The 18,806-nt window shown below is 41.2% G+C and overlaps 1 protein-coding gene and 1 pseudogene across 8 annotated transcripts in view; one reads left to right on the top strand and one right to left on the bottom strand.

The window, feature by feature from the left end:
- The window catches only part of TNRC6A (trinucleotide repeat containing adaptor 6A), a 196,662-nt gene extending 180,796 nt beyond the window's left edge, over positions 1–15,866 (bottom strand). For 6 of the 8 annotated variants that reach the window (XM_032396259.1, XM_032396266.1, XM_032396260.1 and 3 more), the window contains exon 1: positions 15,236–15,484. The gene's annotated coding sequence lies outside the window, so the exon portion shown is untranslated. Of the gene's footprint in view, positions 1–15,235; positions 15,486–15,709 lie in introns of those variants that run through there. The other 2 variants (XM_032396256.1, XM_032396257.1) reach the window with 2 other exon arrangements.
- Positions 2,752–3,493, top strand: LOC116626767 (annotated as a pseudogene).
- Positions 15,867–18,806: the final 2,940 nt, after the last annotated feature.

Below are 18,806 nucleotides of genomic sequence, written 5' to 3'. Positions count from 1 at the left end.
TCCCCAACACCTGGATGGCCCCTGTGGACTCAAGATCCAGGTCCACCACCATGTACCCAAGCATGGCCTGCCTACCAAAGGACTCCAATAATAAGCCTGCATATGGTTACCGCCAGATGACCCACCCAGAATCTCTGGAGAGGCCAACTAGTGAAAAGTTTTGCCTGTTGAAGCCAGAGTGTAAAGACTGGAAGAGGTGCCTACTTCCTTAATTGTGCAGACACCAAAGCAAGGCCACGAGGATCATGAATAATCAAGGAAACATGACCTCACCAAAAGAAACTAATAAAACTCCAACAACTGACCCTAAAGAAATGGAGATCTAGGAACTGTCTGACAAAGAATTCAGAATAATCTTCTTAAAGAAATTCTGTGAACTGCAAGAAAACACAGATAAAAACTAAATGAAATTAGGAAAACAATGCATGAACAAAATGAGAAGTTCAGCAAGAAATAGAAACCATTAAAAAAAAACAAACACAGAAGTCCTAGAACTGACAAATACAATAACTAAAATGAAGAGATCAATAGAAAGCTCAACAGCAGACTCGACCAAGCAGAAGAATTCATGAGCTAGACGGCAGATCATTTGAAATCAGTCAGAGGAGCAAAAAGAAAAAAAATGAAAAAGAATAAAGAAAGCCTATATGAATTATGTGATAACATTCAAAGAAACCATGCATTACTGGATTACCAGAAAGAGAAGAGTGGGGAAAAGAGGCAGAAAGCTTATTTAAAGAAATAATGGCTGAGAACTTCCCAAATCTGGATAGAGATTTGGACATCCAAAAAGTTAATAAGTCACCCTAAAATTTCAGCCCAAAATGATCTTTTCTAAGACACTTTATAATAAAACTGTCTAGGGCGCCTGGGTGGCTCAGTTGGTTAAGCGACTGCCTTCGGCTCAGGTCATGATCCTGGAGTCCCTGGATCGAGTCCCGCATCGGGCTCCCTGCTCAGCAGGGAGCCTGCTTCTCCCTCTGACCCTCCCCCCTCTCATGTGCTCTCTCTCTCTCTCTCTCATTCTCTCTGTCTCAAATAAATAAATAAAATCTTTAAAAAATAAATAAATAAATAAATAAATAAATAAAACTGTCTAAAATCAAAGAAAAAGAATTTTTAAAGCAGCAAGATTAAAAAAAATTCTCACATATCTGGGAACCCCCCTAAGGCTATAGAAGATTTTTTAGCAGAGACCTTGCAGGACAGGAAGAGTGGAATGATACATTCAGATTGCTGAAAGAAAAAAAAAAAAGAAACTATCAACCAAGAATAATTTACCTGGCAAGGTTGTTTTGAGAAATGAAGGAGAGATAAAGATTTTTCCAAACAAACAGAAGCTGGGGGAGATCGTCATCACTAGAACTGCCTTACAAGACATGCTGAAAGGAATTCTTGGAGCAGAAATGAAAGGACATTAATTAGCAACATGAAAATATATGCAAATATAAAACATATTGGTAAAGGGAAGTATATAGTCAAATTCAGAATAATACTGTAATATGGTTGTGTGTTAATCACTTAATTGTAATATAAAGGTTTAAAGAACAGAAGTATTAAAAGTAACTATCACTACCATAATATGTTAGTGGATCTACAATATAAATGAGATAAACTGTGACATCAAAAACATAAAATATGGGAGGGCAGTAAGAGGGTTGAATTTTTGTATATGATCGAAGCAAATTATCATCTTAAAGTAGACTGTTAAGTCTATGAGACATTTTATACAATTCTCATAATAACCACAAAACAAAGACCTATGGTAGACACACAAAAGGTAAAGACGATCAAAGCTTACTACTATGGAAAATCATCAACTCACAATGAAAGGTAACAGAAGAGGAAGAAATGAATAAGGGAACTACAAAGCAACCAGAAAACAGTAAGATGGCATTAATAAGTATTTACCTATCAGTAATTACTTCTACTATAAATAGATTAAATTCTCCAATCAAAAGGCATAGAGTGGCTGAATGGATTAAAAAACACAACCCAACCATATGTTGTGTACAAGAGACTCACTTCAACCTTAAGGACATACATAGTCTCAAAGTGAAGGGGTAGAAAAATATATTTCATGCAAATGGAAACCAAAAGCGAGTAGGAGTAGCTATACTTGTATCAGCAAAATAGACTTTTAAGTCAAAAATTGTAACAAGAAACAACAAAGGTCATTATGTAATGATAAAGGGGTTAATTCATCAAGAGAATATAACAATTGTAAATATATATGCACTTAATATCAGAGCAACTAAACATTATACTAAGCAAATACTAACAGATCTGAAGGGAGAAACAAACAACACTACAATAATAGTAGGGGACTTCAGGAGTTCACTTAAAACAATAGACTTGTTTATCCAGACAGAAAATCAATAAAGAAACATTGGACTATACCTTAGCCCAAATACATGCAGAACATTCCACCCAATGGCAGTAGAATACACATTTGTCTGAAGTGCACATGAACATTCTCTAGGATAGATATGTTCGGTTACAGAACAATTCTTAGCAAATGCAAGGTGACTGAAATCATACCAAATATCTTTTCTGACCACAATGGTATGAAACTAGAAATCAATTACAAGAGCAAAACTGGAAAATTCACAAATGTGTGGAAATTAAACAACATACTCTTGAACAACCACTGAGTCAAAGAAGAAATCAAAAGGGAAATAAAAAAATATCTTGATACAAAGGAAAATGAAAACACAAGACACCAAACTCATGGGATGCAGCAAAAGCAGTTCTGAGAGGGAAGTTTAAAGCAATAAATGCCTTCATTGTGAAAAAAAGAGAGCACGTTTCCTAAAGCAAAAGAACCCAGCAAGTGTCTCTTGCAAAGGAGATGGTCACTTCTTGGGATAGCTTCCAGCTCTGGAAAATGAGCATCCTCAAGGGACCGCAGAATCTAACCATAGCACGTACACTTCTTTTATGAAGTCTCATCACAGCTATGACCAGATTCCCACAAGCTCCAATTTGTTTGTATTTAATATTTCCCTGTAGATGAAGAAAACTTTTTTTTTCTTCCCCCCTTTGGCAACTAATGGTATATAAGCTGTCCCTTATGGGGCAGTGGGAAAGTAAGAATCAAAGTTTTGTGGGCATCCTGGCCATCAAGGATTTCATCAATATCCTGCACTATTACTAATAAACCAGTCTTGGTATAGATCTATGAGCTGTAAGAATGCAAGACAGAAACCTGGAGGGAAGCGTACCCACAGGACTTCTTTAATCCCTTGTATGCATTGCTTCTAACGCCAGCTTGTTTGATGCTGTCTCTTCATTAATTCAAAATAAGACCCACAGGCTGCCAGTTATTGACCCGGAATCAGGCAACACTTTGTATATCCTCACCCACAAGAGCATTCTCAAGTTCTTCAAATTGTTTGCCTGTGTTTCCCAAGCCAGAGTTCATGTCTAAGTCTCTGAAAGAGCTATAGATTAGCATGTAGGCCAACACTGTTATGAGTCACGCTACCACCCCTGTTTACATGGCTCTAGGCATTTTTTTTTTAAGATTTTATTTATTTATTTGACAGAGAGACAGCGAGAGAGGGAACACAAGCAGGGGGAGTGGGAGAGGGAGAAGCAGTCTCCCCGCCGAGCAGGGAGCCCAATGCAGGGCTCGATCCCAGGACCCGGGGACCATGACCTGAGCTGAAGGCAGACGCTTAACGACTGAGCCACCCAGGCGCCCGGGCTCTAGGCATTTTATAAAGCACTGATTTTCAGCCCTGCCACTGGATGAGAAAGAGCGTGTGGTGGACATCTACTCTAAGTTTTATGTTATCAATTTGGCAGCAGAAAAGACCTACAATAACCTAGATGTGTCAGTGACCAAAGCTCTACAGTGTTGATCACATTACTTTAAATGTGTCCTTGGGGCTCCTGGGTGGTTCAGTCAGTTAAGTGTCTGATCTTGGTTTCAGCTCAGGTCATGTTCTCAGGGTTGTGAGATTGAGCCCCGCGACAGGCTCCATGCTGAGCAGAGAGTCTGCAGGAGATTCTTTCCCCTTTTCCTCTCCCTTCCCCTCTGCTCCTCCCGCCACTCACATGCATGCACATGCACTCTCTCTCTCTCTCTCTCTCTCTCTCAAATAAATAGATAAATAAAATCTTTAAAAATGTCCTCAAGTGCTATTTGCATGAGACTTTGGAGACCATCATCAACAGGCTGGTGGAACCAGAGATTTACCTATTTGTAGTGGTGGATAAGAATGATGCAGTCAAGGAAATTGTATCACCATCTGACATCCTTCAGGACTTGGTGCTCACAGGCAAAGACAAAAAATCCTGACCTGGGGAAAGAGGTCAGACAGCACCAGGGGATAAGCCCTACTCACTACCCACCCTGGGAATCACAGATGAAATCCTAAGAGAACTGTGACTATTCCCTGCTCACGAGACCCCTACTCTTCTACCTGGAAGCTGGGGAAGGTAGGAAAGAGGAAGGAGAATGGATTTTAAGGTGCCCTTATCCTCACAATACTCTTGAGAAAAACTTTCAGCCTAGCCCAGCCTAGCCCCTGTCCTTTCAGACATAGTCTCTTTTTTGAGCAAACTATGGGTTCTGTGCCCCTGAAAAAAAATTTTGGTCTCTAAGAGATTCCCAAACTTCACCCAGCCCTTAACTCTGCCTTTGACTCTCCCCTAAGATAATAGCACAACAAAAGTCTTCATAAAGATATTTTTATTCATCCTGTTTCATGCTGTATAGTGACATTTCTTCCCCTAATAGGAATAGGGAGAATGGAGGGGAGAGGGGCGTCTTTGGGTTCCTGTGCTGTGTGCATATGAAGGGGAATGAGGGTTAGGTGGAGAAGGATGGCAAAGTGGCTAGCTGAGGTTATTGCTTTTCATGGCAATCCTGATTAAAATGACAGGACCCGAAAACAACAACAACAAAAATCACAAATAAAAAACCTAACTTTACCCCTTAAGGAACTAGAAAAAGTAACTAAGCCCAAGGTTAGCAGAAAGAAGGACATAACAAAGATCAGAGCAGAAATATATGAAATAGAGGAAAAACAATAGAAAAGATCAACCAAATTAACAGCTAGTTTTTTTTAAAAGATAAACAAATTGGCAAACCTTTAACCAGACAAAGAAAAAAAGAAAGGACCCAAATAACTAAAATCAGAAATGAAAGAGGAGACATTACAACTAACACCACAGTAATACAAATGATCATAAGAGACTACTATGAACCATTATATGCCAACAAATGGGATAATCCAGAAAAAATGGATAAATTCCTAGAAACATACAACCTATCAAGACTGAATCATGAAGAAATAGAAAATATGAATAGACCAAAAACAAGTAAGGAGATTGAATCGATAATTTTAAAACCTCCCAAGAGAGAAAAGCCCAGCACCAGATGGCTTCACTGGTGAATTCTAACAAATATTTAAAGAGGAATTTACATCAATCCTTTTCAAACTCTTCCCAAAAATTGAAGAGGAAGGGACACTCCCAAACTCATTTTTTGAGTCCAGCAGTACTCTGATACCAAAGCCAGATAAGGACAACACAAGAAAAGTAAACTACAGGCCCCTATTCCTAATGAATATAGATATAGATATCCTCATCAAAATACTAGCAAAATGAATTCAGCATATTGAAATGATTGTACATGATCAAGTGAGGTTCATTCCTGGGTTGCAAATCGATAAATGTGAATACCACATTAACAGAATGAAAGATAAAAATCATATGATCATCTCAACAGAGGAAGAAAAGTATTTGACAAAACTCAACATCCTTTCATGATAAAAACCTTCAACAAATTGGGTATAGAAGGAATGAACATACCTCAACATAATAAAGGTCCTATATGACAAACCCACACCATATTCAACAATGAAAGGTTGATTTCTCACTAAGATCAGGAACAAAAGAAAGGTGCCCACTCTCAATACTCCTGTTCAACATAGTACTGGAAGTCCTAGCCAGACCAATTAGGCAAGAAAAAGAAATAAATGGCATCTAAATCAGAGAGAAAGAAGTAAATCGTCCTTGAAGATGTTATGATCTTATACATAGAAAATCCTAAAGACTCCACAAAAAAACCCATTAGAACTAATAAATGAATTCTGTAAGGTTGCAGGATACAAAACCAACTTATAAACAGCAGTTGCTTTTCTATATAGTAGCAGCAAATCATCTGGAAAAAAAATCCCATTTAAAATGGCATCAAAAGGAATGCCTGGGTGGCTCAGTTGGTTAAGCATCTACCTTCAGCTTAGGTCATGATCCCAGTCCTGCAATGGGCTCCCCGCTCTGCCTGTTGCTACTGCTGCTTGTGTTCTCTTTGTCTCTGACAAATAAATAAATAAAATCTTTAAAAAATAAAAAAATAAAATGGCATCAAAAATAGTAAAATAGTAAAATACTTAGGAATAAATTTTAAGCAAGGAGATAAATTTGCTGCAAATTACAAGACACTGATGGGGCGCCTGGGTGGCTCAGTCATTAAGCGTCTGCCTTCGGCTCAGGTCATGATCCCGGGGTCCTGGGATCGAGCCCTGCATTGAGCTCCCTGCTCCTCGGGAAGCCTGCTTCTCCCTCTCCCACTCCCCCTGCTTGTGCTAACCTCTTTCGCTGTGTCTCTTTCTGTCAAATAAATAAATGGAATCTTTAAAAAAAAAAAAAGACACTGATGAAAAAAACTGAAGAGGACACAAACAAATGAAATATATCCCATGCACATGAATTGGAAGAATTATCGTTATTAAAATGTCCATACTACCCATCTGTAGATTCAAAGCAATCCCTATCAAAACCTCAGTGGCCATTTTTTACAGAAATTGAAAAAAATCCTAAAATGTATATAGAACCACAAAAGATCCTGAATAGCTAAAGCAATCCTGGGAAAGAAGAACAAAGCTGTAAGACCAAAACATACTTCTTGATGTCAAGATTTATTACAGAGCTGCAGTAATCAAAACAGCATGGTACTCGCATAGAAGAAAACATAAGCCAGTGGGATAGCACGAGAGCCCAGGAATAAACCCACACATACACAGGCAACTAATACGTGAGAAGGGAGCCAAGAATACTTAATGGGGAAAGGACAGCCTCTTCAATAAATGGTACTGGGAAAACTGGATATTTACATGCAAAAGAATGAAATTGGACCCCAGTCTTACACTACTCACTAAAGTTTTCTGGAAATGGATTGAAGACTTAAATGGAAGGCCCAAAATGTACCAGAAGAAAACACAGGGGAAATTCTCCTTGACATTAGTCTTAGCAACGATTTTTAGGATATGACAACAAAGTACAAGTAACAAAAGCAGCAATCAACATGTGGGACTACATCAAACTACAAAGCCTCTGTAGAGCAAAAGCAACAATCAGCAAAATGAAAAGGCAGCCTATAGAATGGGAGAAAATATTTGCAGATCATCTATCTGTTAGGGGTTAATACCCCAAATACATGAGGTTAATACCCCAAATACACAACTTAATAGAAAAAAAATCTGATTAAAGGATTTGAATAGATGTTTTCCCAAAGAAGACATACAGATGGCCAACAGGTACCTGAAAAGATGCTCAACATCACTAATCATCAAAGGAATGTAAATCAAAACCACAATGAGATATCGCCTTTTCCTATTAGAACGCTATTTCCAAAAAGGCAAGAGACAGGGGCGCCTGGGTGGCTCAGTTGGTTAAGCGACTGCCTTCGGCTCAGGTCATGATCCTGGAGTCCCGGGATCGAGTCCCACATCGGGCTCCCCGCTCAGCGGGGAGTCTGCTTCTCCCTCTGATCCTCCCCCTCTCATGCTCTCTGTCTCCCATTCTTTAAAAAAAAAAAAAAAGGCAAGAGACAACAAATGGTGGGGAAGGTGTGGAGAAAAGGGAGCCCTGTGTGCTATGGTGGGAATGTAAATTGGTGCAGCCACTGTGGAAAACGCTATAGAGGTTCCTCAAAAAATTAAAAATAGAACTACCATATGATCCAGTAATCCTGCTTCTGGGTATATATTTGATGGAAATGTAATCAATATTGAAGAGATATTTGCACCCTCATATTCATTACAGCATTATCACAATAGCCAAGACATGGAAACAACGTAAGTGTCCACTGATGGATGAATAGCTAAATCAACTGTGATATGTACACATACACATACACTGGGATATTATTCAGCTATAAAAAAGAAGGAAATCCTGCATTTTGTAACAATATGGATGGACCCTGAGGGCCAAGTGAAATAAGGCAGACAGAGAAACACAAACATGGTATCTTCTCACTTACATGTGGGATCTAAAAAATCTGAACTCACTGAAACAGAGAGTAAACTGGTGGTTGCCAGGCCCTGGGGTGGGGGGGGCGGCAGGGAAAATGAGGAATATGTCGGTCAAAGAGTATAAAGTTCCAACTCTAAGTTCCAGGAATCTAATGTACAGCATGATGACTACAACTAACAATACTATATTACTATTAGTTGTTAAGAGATTAGATCTTAAATGTTATCACCACAAATACAAAAACAAAATTATGAGAGAGAATGGAGGTGTTTACTAACCTTATTGTGGCAATCATTTCACAATATATGTGTGTATCAAATCATTACACTGTACACCTTACACCTACATAGCTTATGTTAATAGTATGTCAATAAAGCTGGGAAAAAAGAAAATCAACATAATTCACTATACTAAAAGAATAAAAATAGGAAAATCATTTTATTATCTCAAAAGACACAGAAAAAGTGTTTGATAAAGTTCAAAAACCATTAATGGTTAAACAAAACTGAGCAAAGGAGAAATAGGAATTTTCTTAATCTGATAAACACACACACACACACACACACAACTCTAAAAAACCCCTTTAGCAAACATGTTACCTAAATGTGTAATGTTGAATGCTTTCCCTTTGAGATCAAAATGAGACAAGAATTGCTTTCACCATTTCTATTATATTGTATTAGAGGATTTAGCTGGTACAATGAGGCAAAAAGAAATTAGAAGGTATAAGGATTGGAAAGGAACAAATCAGCTTGCAGAAAATGGTTTAGCAGTTTCTTGTAAAGTTGAACTGAGGCATACTCTATGATCCAGCATTTTCTTTTTTTTTTTTTTTAAAGATTTTATTTATTTATTTGAGAGAGAGAGAGTGAGCAAGCAGGGGAAGTGGCAGAGGGAGAGGGAGAAGCAGTCTCCCCACCGAGCAGGGAGCCCGATGTGATGCAGGGCTCGATCCCAGGACCCGAGGATCATGACCTGAGCTGAAGGTAGATACTCAACCGACTGAGCCACCCAGATGCCCCTACGATCCAGCATTTTCACTTCTAGGTATATACCTAGGGGAATTCTTGCACAAGGACACAGATATGTACAAGAATGTTCATAGCAGCGTTATTCATAATACCTCAAAACTGGGGCTAGGTGGGAACCAAATGCCCACCAAGAGTAGAATGAATAAATCATAAAACATTCACATGGTTGATTACTATAAGCCAATGAAAATGAATGAACCATAACTACAAATATAGACATGAATGAATCTCAGAAATAAAAATATCAAGCAAGATACATGCCACAGAAGAATGTCTGTGGTGTGATTACATTTATATACAACTCACAAAGTTGGAAAAACTAAATAATATATTGCTTAGGGATGCACACATATATGGAAAAAAGCAGCAGAAAAATTATTACAAAAGTCAAGATAAAAGTTATCTCTAGGGAAGATGAAGAGGGATATTTTTGGAAAGTTTCTAAGGCAGGAGGTGGTTGTTATGAGGGTATTTTTATTCTTTAAGCTGTACATATATATTTTATACATGTTTTATGTGGGATATATTTCACTACGAAGTTTTTTCAAAAGCAATTCCCTTTAGGTCTAATTACCAGTTTATAGAGAATATAAAGGATAGCAGAACATATTAAATGATACCATGAGTAAACAATCAGCAAAGTCTAGACTTTGGGAAAATCTAGAGGACAAATCATCTTGTTTCTTCAAAACAATACATCTTGTTTCTTCTCTCTCTCTCTCTCAAATAAATAAATAAACCTTCAAAATGTCAAGGAAAAAAAGAGATGAAGACGGGACCTGTAACTTACACAAGACTTAAAAGACATAGTTACCAACTGCCATGTGTGGACCTTATTTGGATACTCATCGAACAAACAAATTACAAATTAAATAATATGGCATTTGCAGATAATGTGAGCATTAACTGGTTATCTGATGATAATAAGGATTTATTCTTGATTTTATTGGGATGTGGTGATGGTACAGTGGTTATGGTTAAAAAGGGAGTCCTTGTCTTTTAGAGGTTGATAATGAAATATTTACAGATGAAATTACATTAGTCTAAGATTTGACTCAAAACAATTCTGGGTGGGAGGGACAGTATAAAGAAAACAAGATTGGCCATGAGTTGAAAATTATTGAAGTTTATGATGGTATACGGGGTTTCACTAAATTTTAACATGTTTGAAATTCTGCATACTAAAAATAAAGTAAGATAAAAACGAGAGCAAAAAAAAAAAGAAATTTGCTCAATCAAGATCTGTTTTGAAAGGGACACTTTGGGGTTCATTACCTTCTCACCTTGCCCACAATAGCACCATTTTTCTTCCACAGGATACTCTAGAGCTGTGCTTCTCAATCTTTTTTTTTTTAAGTAGGCTCCAAACCCAGCGTGGAGCCCAACGTGGGGCTTGAACTCACCACCCTGACATCAAGACCTGAGCTGAGATCAAAAGTCAGATGCTTAACCAACTGAGCTACCCAGGTGTCCCTTTGCTTCTCAATCTTTAAGGTGCATACAAATCAGAAAGATCTTGTTAAAATGCAGATTTGGATTCAGAAGATCTGAAATGGGACCTGATATCCTGCATTTCTTTCTTTTTTTTTTTTTTTAAGATTTTATTATTTATTTGACAGAGAGAGACATAGCTAGAGAGGGAACATAAGCTGGGGGGAGTGGGAGAGGGAGAAGCAGGCTTCCCTCTGAGCAGGAAGCCCGATGCGGGGCTCGATCCCAGGACCCTGGGACCATGACCTGAGCTGAAGGCAGACACTTAACGACTGAGCCACCCAGGCGCCCCTCTCCTGCATTTCTAACAAGCTCGCAGGTGATGCTGATGCAGGACTCCCTTCAAGAACACAGTCTTTCACCTCTTCATAACCTCTATCCCGTTGGCTTCTACCACTGACTCATTCTTCATCATTTCTTCCTGGTCCCATTCCCATTCTGGCCCAGCTTAGATCCTGTGGCTCACCTTGACAATCACTCCGTTTTAACCTGCTTCAACATCCTTGTCCTTTTCTCTTCTGTGGAATTTGTCCAGCAAAACTTCAGTGTGATGGCACTCTACCATCTCCAGGTGCTTGGACCCAACCACTTAAATGACATTGGAGAAAACGCCCCGATACATGCTCTTAATAGGCACTCTGTTTTATCTAGCAACCCTGCTCCGTTCTTTACAATGTTTATTTCTCCCTCTCCAAGAAGACTATGTCCTCCTCTTTCCTCTTCTCATCTCCTTTTCTCTCTGCTAATGACCTTGCCTTCTACTTCGCTGTGAAAATAAAAGCTGACAGACAGCAAGTGCTTCATCTTCCCAACACCACATCTACAAGCTTCCCTGTACTGCTCCATCTTTTCTCATTATCCGCTCCTATAAAAAATAAAAATCTGTCATCACCTATTCATTCATACACACTTTGGATCCCATTCCCTCTCTCTCTTCCAGCTGGACTGCTCTGATAGTTTACATAATCTAGAGGCTTCTATTTTTTTTTTTAAAGCAAATGTAAAATCAAGACAGTTCCCCTGACCCATATCTAAATACTGCCTGATTTCTGTTATGCCTTTCACAGTTTGTTTATCTTCATTCACTCCTTAACCCACTCCAATTTGGTCTCCATCCTCACCACTCCACCAAAATTGCTCTTGTCCAAGTCTGCAGCTACCTCCACGTTTCCAAGTCAAACAGACTCTTTTCTGCCCCTTAATTTACTCAGTGTCTCAGAAAGATTTGACCCAGCTGATACCATGTTTGACTTTTTTCTGCCCTTCCTATTCCAGTTCCCCCTGCAAACATCCTGATCCAAACCTAGTCTTTCCACTTTAGGAAATAGTATCACCAACCTGGGAAGCTTCTTTAATATGTCCCTTTTCTTCAACTCCTATCAGATCCATAAGCAAGGCTTGTTTGTTTTTTTTTTTCCTACCTCTTAAGCATCTTTCTTGTCTGTCCACTCCTGTTCCATTTCCACTGCAATTACATTAAACTAAATTGTCTCCTGTTTCCCAAACAAGCCACCTACTTCCTTGCCTCAGGGCCTTTGTACATGCTGTTGCCTTGCCTGGAACACTTAAACACATTCTGAGTTCCATATGGCCCAAATTTCATTCTAGGGTAACAATCTTAAAAGTCTTCCTAGACTCCAAGCTATTCCCAGATAATCCTGTGAGAAAAGGAGGCGACATTTCTATACCACATTCTAGATATGCTCCTGATCTGTGGCCAAAACAGATGCTTAGACTCCTACTTGTTCTAATCAGAACACAAAGTTTGATATACGACCAAGTTTAAGTTCATTTCCAACCATAGCGAAATTGGCTCCAAATTTCCTCCTGGCTTTCAGTTCCTCCCATAGTAGAGGAAGACAGTATCCAGCTTATCATTTTGAATTCACGTTGTACACTGGAAACAAATGGAACCCAATATTTTATAGCTCCTCTGGTTAAGAGATCTATTTCTCCATCCATTGAATCTGGCCTTGACCATGTAATCTGTGTAGGCCCAATGGAACACTAGCAAACGTGAAACAAGTGGGTGTTTGTAAAGCGCTTGTGCGTTGGGGGTTCCCCTTCTCTTGTTGCTTTTGGAACCCAGCCGTCATATGAAGAAGACTGGGCTAGCTCACTAGATATGGAGACACATGGCCCTGCCAATTTCTGTTGCCCCTGCCAATCAGCAGACGCGTGCATGAGATCATCTAGGATCAGCCACCGGCAGCCAGTGTGCCAGCTGATTAACTACACGAGTGAACCCAGGCAAGAAGTACTATCCAGATGATCCCACCTGCAATTGCCAACTCATGGCATAAGGAGCTATAAATGAGTGTTGTTTTAAGCCACTATATTTCAGTGTGGTTTGTAATGCAGCAAAAACTAACTGATACACCTCTTGAAGAAGGCTTTTCGTACTGCAGATCCAATTATGCTACTTCCCTACTTTCAATACTTTAATGGTTTTTCATTGATCCTGGAATACAACCCAAGTCACTTTAGCAAGGCCTACAAGAGATCCACATAGTCTGGAGGGCCTCATCTCCTATCATGGTCCCACTTACACCAGGCTCAGCCTATTGGCGTCCTGTTGCTCCTCGAGTGGTCCCAGCTCTTCCCCACCTCAAGGCTCTCACACATGCTATTCCCTCGGTCTGGAATGTTCCTCCTGGCTCTTCACCTGCTTGACTTTCTGCTCCTCTCTCTCTCAGGTTACATCTTAAGTATTACATTGGCAGAGGGTACTCCTCTGACCAACTCTTCTTCTTTGTCCACCAACTGAAGTATGTCTCCAGTTACATATTCTCATGGCACCTACTATTCTTTTTAGCAAATGGTCCGATTTGAAATTATATATTGTCTTACGTGATGATGTTTAATAGCTGCCTTCTCCAATGAACTGTCAACTCCATGAGAACAGGATGTCTCTGTTTTGTTCACAAATATAGCCCTGAACCTTGCATACTCCCTGTCACATAGTAATGTGGATGGATTTTTTTTTTTAAGATACTACTTATTCATTTGAGAGAGAGAGACAAAGAGAGCATAAGCAGGGGGAGAGGCAGAGGAAGAGAGAGAAGCAAACTCCCCACTGAGCTGAGAGCTTGAGGCAGGGCTTGATCCCAGGACCTGGAGATCATGACCTGAGCCGAAGGCAGACGCCCAACTGACTGAGCCACCCAGGTGCCCCTGGATTTTTTTTTTTTTTTTTTTTGAGGCAGTTTATCATAGTAGTTAACTGTGCAGGCTCTGGAGAAAAGCTGTCTGGGCTTGAATCCTAGCTCTATCACTTCCTAGTTGAGTGACCTAACTAACTGCTTTGTGCCTCAGTTTGCCCATCTCTAAATTGGGGATAAAAATAGTACCTGCTCATTGACTCCTTGGGTGGGTTGTGCACAATAATTGTTAATTATTTCTTGCTGAACAGGTATCAGCACACCTGGATAACAGTGAACCAGAAGCTTCTGACATAGCCAATATCTCTTTCCTATGTAGTAAGTATGGACACTGCCATGATTAAATTTACATGTGTCTTCCCCATGGCTAGTTTCTCAGCCAGCTATCTGCCTCATTCTGCAAAGGTGTGGCCTCAAACTCTGAGCCAGCTCTCTGAGATGCGTAGAGCCCCTAATCCTTGAGTACTGACTGGATCTTGGCCCCTGCTTTAAGACCTGATTTCTCCCACAGAGCCAGACATTTGGGGTCAGAGAGCAATGTCTCCTGACTGCTATAAGTGCCCCTCCTATCACTTGATGATCCCCTAGCTGAGCGGGGATCAGGAGCCAACAAACATCCACCCAAGAAACAGTTCTGATGGCCCCAATAAAAAGATCAGCCACCCTTTAAAACAGACGCGCACACACACACACACACACACACATATATATGGCAGGAACCGGGCCATATACATTGTATTGGTGAGAAAAACATTTTAGAAGGGATAGTTAGTACATTTCCAATCACCAAGTCCTCAGAGGCTTGTCTTTCAGGTTCTGGACAGAAAGAATATAAGATCTAGGTGTCCAAAAAAATTTTGTTTTGAAGGCGAGGGGAGCAGACCCCCTAAGAAAAGCAGTGGGAGAGAGAAAGTGGGGGCAAATAAGAGGGGAAAATAGGAGTTGGAGAGGGAGATGGCAGGTGAGAGAGAGACTCAGAGGAGCAAGACTGAGGGAGGAGAGAGATGGGAAAGAGGCAGGCTGAAGGGGGGAAGAGGGGGAAAAGGATGGAGGAGCTCTTTCCACCCCAGCACAACGTAACCAGCACAGCTCGGCTTCCTAGGAAGGCTGGGGAGGTTTGGCTGACAGACAGACGGACCACCGACTGGAGAGCTGCAGCTCCCCAGAGCCGGCAGGCACTTTCCTCCCAACGTGTCCAGTGCCCAGTGAGGGTACCCTGTGCATGCTAATGAGGCAGTCTAGGACAGCTTCGCAAATAATTGCTCAAAGTGTTCAGTAACTTACCAGGCTGGGAGTCAGTGGGCTCCAGAATGATGGGGCACAGCTCCTGGGGGACCACCAGCAGAGGGGGCCTGGTTCTCCAGGTACCCGGTGCTCACAGGTTAGTGCCTGCAAGATGACGGATTTTCCATTCAGTCGGGCACCAACCCAAAGGTAGGGAGAGCCAGACCAAAAGGCAAAAGAAAGGAGGGGAACCTGCTTGTGTTTTTGTATTTAAATTGTTTTTGAGCCCACGTAGCCCTGGGAGTCACATGCTGCCTCCAACATCACCGGAGTCATCACATGATACAGGTCCCCCATCATGTGATAAGACAATTCTGCCTAACTTCGGCCCGCCGCCCCCACCCCCACCCCCCAGACTGACGGATAAAGTGCTTCTGGGGGAGCACCCCCCTCCATGCAAAAATCCGTGGCTGAGGGAGGGATGCAGATGGAGAACGCTCAGAGCCCACGCAACGCTAAGATCTTGATGAATACTTAATATGCCTTTCTCTCTCCTCCTAAGCTACTGCGACTTGGAGCCGTGCCAGCCTCATTTGAATTCCAGCCTTTGTGAATAACTCAAGTGTCGCCACCGTTGCTCCAGCAATTGCAGGGCGTTTGAGCTCACACCATCCTGCCTCGTTCTGGAAAGCCCAGCTCGGCTGCCTCCCCGCCCCGCAGCTTCCATGCTGCCTCTCCGAGCAGTGGGAGTGGGGCGGAGGTGGGGAGACTGCGCCCGCTGAATCTTCTAGGCTTTTTTTTTTCCCCCAGCTGCAGTAAGAGTCAGGTGGGGCCTGTCTGGCTCTCTGATTAGGCTGTCTCCTCTTTACTTGGTGATCGTAGCTCTGCTCTGTCTGCAGGAGCTCTCTCTCTCAATCGGCCTGTGTGCATGCATTTCTATGTTTCTCTCCTTAATCAGGATACAATTGAACACATTTGTCTTCAGGATCTATTGGGTTCGTTTCCTCCCATTGCAGTAACCTCCTTTTCTCATTTATTCATTCACTCTAACAACCTTTTATTAAACAAGCATTTTTGTAGAGCGTCTACTTTGTTTCAGGTCCTGTGCTGGGCGGGGCAGCGGAGAAGGGGAGGGGAGACAGGTTGAGGAGATACATAAAGTGAGGGGTCTCTATTCTTGAGGTGATGCTGTGAGAGGGCAGCAGAAACACACACTGAGGTAGCAGATGCACATTTCAGAGTCCACCCAAACTCGGGCATGGGTCTGTCTACACGTGAACCTCGCCTCTACCTCCAGCCTCCCTGCCCTCCATGCTGCCCAACAGAGGAAATTGACTCCATAGTCACTACCAAATAAACACCTCTGGGCCATTTTTCTCTGCTTCAGATTTAAAGCAAATGAAATTAAAGATTTGTCTCTTGTTGTTGTCCACCCTGGGGTTGGTACTGAGCTCTGATACTCACTGTCCAATGAACTAGCAAACTGTGTGGACCACTTTCCTTAGAAGGAGATAGTGCTTCACTGTCACTTTGCAATTTGGGGGCGAGGTCCAGCAAAGGATCATGTTTTAAGGCCAGATGGGCAGCAGGTGTAAAATGCGTCTGAGAGGAAAGAGCCTGCTCCAAATAATGAAAGTTTTGTTCTATACTGTCCTATACAGTAAGGCAGAGAAAGTGTCTGTGGCACACACAGGTGACTGCCTACCCCTGATGGAGTTTACACGATGTGATACGTTGTTTCCTGCATGTGGCAGAATGGGGAGGTTTAGGATGGAAATTAGATCTGGGGGTAGACTAATAGAGAATTTACATTTCTGTACACCTAAGTTTGTGTGACCATGAATTTTGCATTTGCTATATCTGTGTTTCTGTTGTCTCCCCCAGGCAACACGGACCTCAAGGGCAGAGATCTTGCCTTGCACATTTCTACAACTCCTATTCCTTGTCAACAAAATCCCTTTATTGTTCCAACAGCAATGTTGCCAACCCCAGGGATGAGTTGAATGATTGCTCCAGGGGTGGGTATGTGACAGTTCTTGCCAGAGGGGTGCAAGGGTCAACTGCTTGGACCTTCTGGAAAGATTTTTCCTACTCGATAAGAGAGAGGCTCATGAGGAAAAAAGTCCTTTTCTTGCTTGCTACGTTTTGCTACTTGGATGTGGTCACGGGAGGCAGCCACCATGTGACGAGATAAAAAACATCACTGACATGCTAAAGATGACAAAGGAGGAGGACAGAAAAAACATAGGTCCTTAATGGAATTGAGCTGCCCAGCCAACCAGGTGTTTTAGGAAAATTAAGCATCTTTATGGTTTAAGCTCCTTTTGGCCAGATATTTTATCACTTGTGGTTGGAATACATCCTAACTGAAATGGCATCCAGGGAATTTGGCAGCTGCTTCCTGGTCATCAATGGCCTTTGAAGAATAGCACCAGTGAAGTCGTGGAGGTGGAAGCCTGGTGATAGTGGGTTAAGAAGTAAATTGGAACAGTCTGTTCCTGATAATACAGAGGACCCAACAGTCATAGAGGAAGTTCTGAATAAAATATAGCAGACATTCCTTTAAGTCATAGCTGAGCTCTCTAAGAGGGAATAAGAAACAGAAAACCAGAGAGCTAAGCACATACGTTAATACTATGTCAATCCTGAAGGACTGGAGCTTGGTGGGGACATGGTAGCCTTAGAAGATTGCGTTGTAGCTCCAAGCAGCTGTTGGTGAGAGTCTTGTGCCTGAGAGCTGGAACTGAAATTTCCACATCAACTTAGGGACCTTAAAAGCACTGTATTCTCAGTGAAAATGTGGAACAGAACAAAGTTTACCTTTATGTCTAACCAAACATGGAATCTTATGGGATTTGACCTGAATTCTAGGTCAGGGGAAAAAAATCGACTCCCCTGATAATTAAAAACCATGGCCTGTCCTCATGTGTCTTTGATGTTTGAATATACAGTTGACTCTTGAACAACACAGGGGTGAGTGGCACCGACCCCTGATGCATCAAAAATCCACACACAAGGGGCGCCTGGGTGGCTCAGTCAGTTAAGCGTCTACCTTCGGCTCAAGTCATGATCCCAGGGTCCTGGGATCGAGCCCCACATCAAGCTCTCTGCTCAGCGGGAGCCTGCTTCTCCCTCTCTCTGCCTCTCCCCCTGCTTGTGCACTCTCTCTCTGTCAAATAAATAAATAAAATCTTAAAAAAAATCCACACACAACCTTCGACTCTTCAAAAACTTAACTACTAATATCTTACTGTTGACCAGAAGCCTTACTGATAACATAGTCGATTAATATATATTTTGTATATGTAATATATATTGTATTCTTATAATATAAAATAAGCTAGAGAAAAGAAAATGTTTTTAAGAAAATTGTAACAAAGAGAAAATACATTTACAATAATGTAAAAAGAAAAAAAGTCCATGTATAAGAGGACCTACACAGGTCAAAACTGTGTTGTTCAAAGGTCAACTGTAAACTACTTTTATGACCCAGGAATATAAAAAATAAAAAATAACACATAAAGAGGGGAGCCTTGGACAGGCAAACATAAAACTGATCTAGAGGCAAATTTCTTAAGCCCAGGCCTCACAGAATTCCCACAGATTAAGTTCCCACTGCAGATGAGTTCAT

This window comes from Phoca vitulina, unplaced genomic scaffold (assembly GCF_004348235.1).
Source record: "Phoca vitulina isolate PV1807 unplaced genomic scaffold, GSC_HSeal_1.0 scaffold90, whole genome shotgun sequence".
In the NCBI taxonomy this organism is placed as follows: Eukaryota; Metazoa; Chordata; class Mammalia; order Carnivora; family Phocidae; genus Phoca; species Phoca vitulina.
Note: the sequence above shows the minus strand (reverse complement) of the source record. Positions and strands in the feature narration are given on the sequence as shown.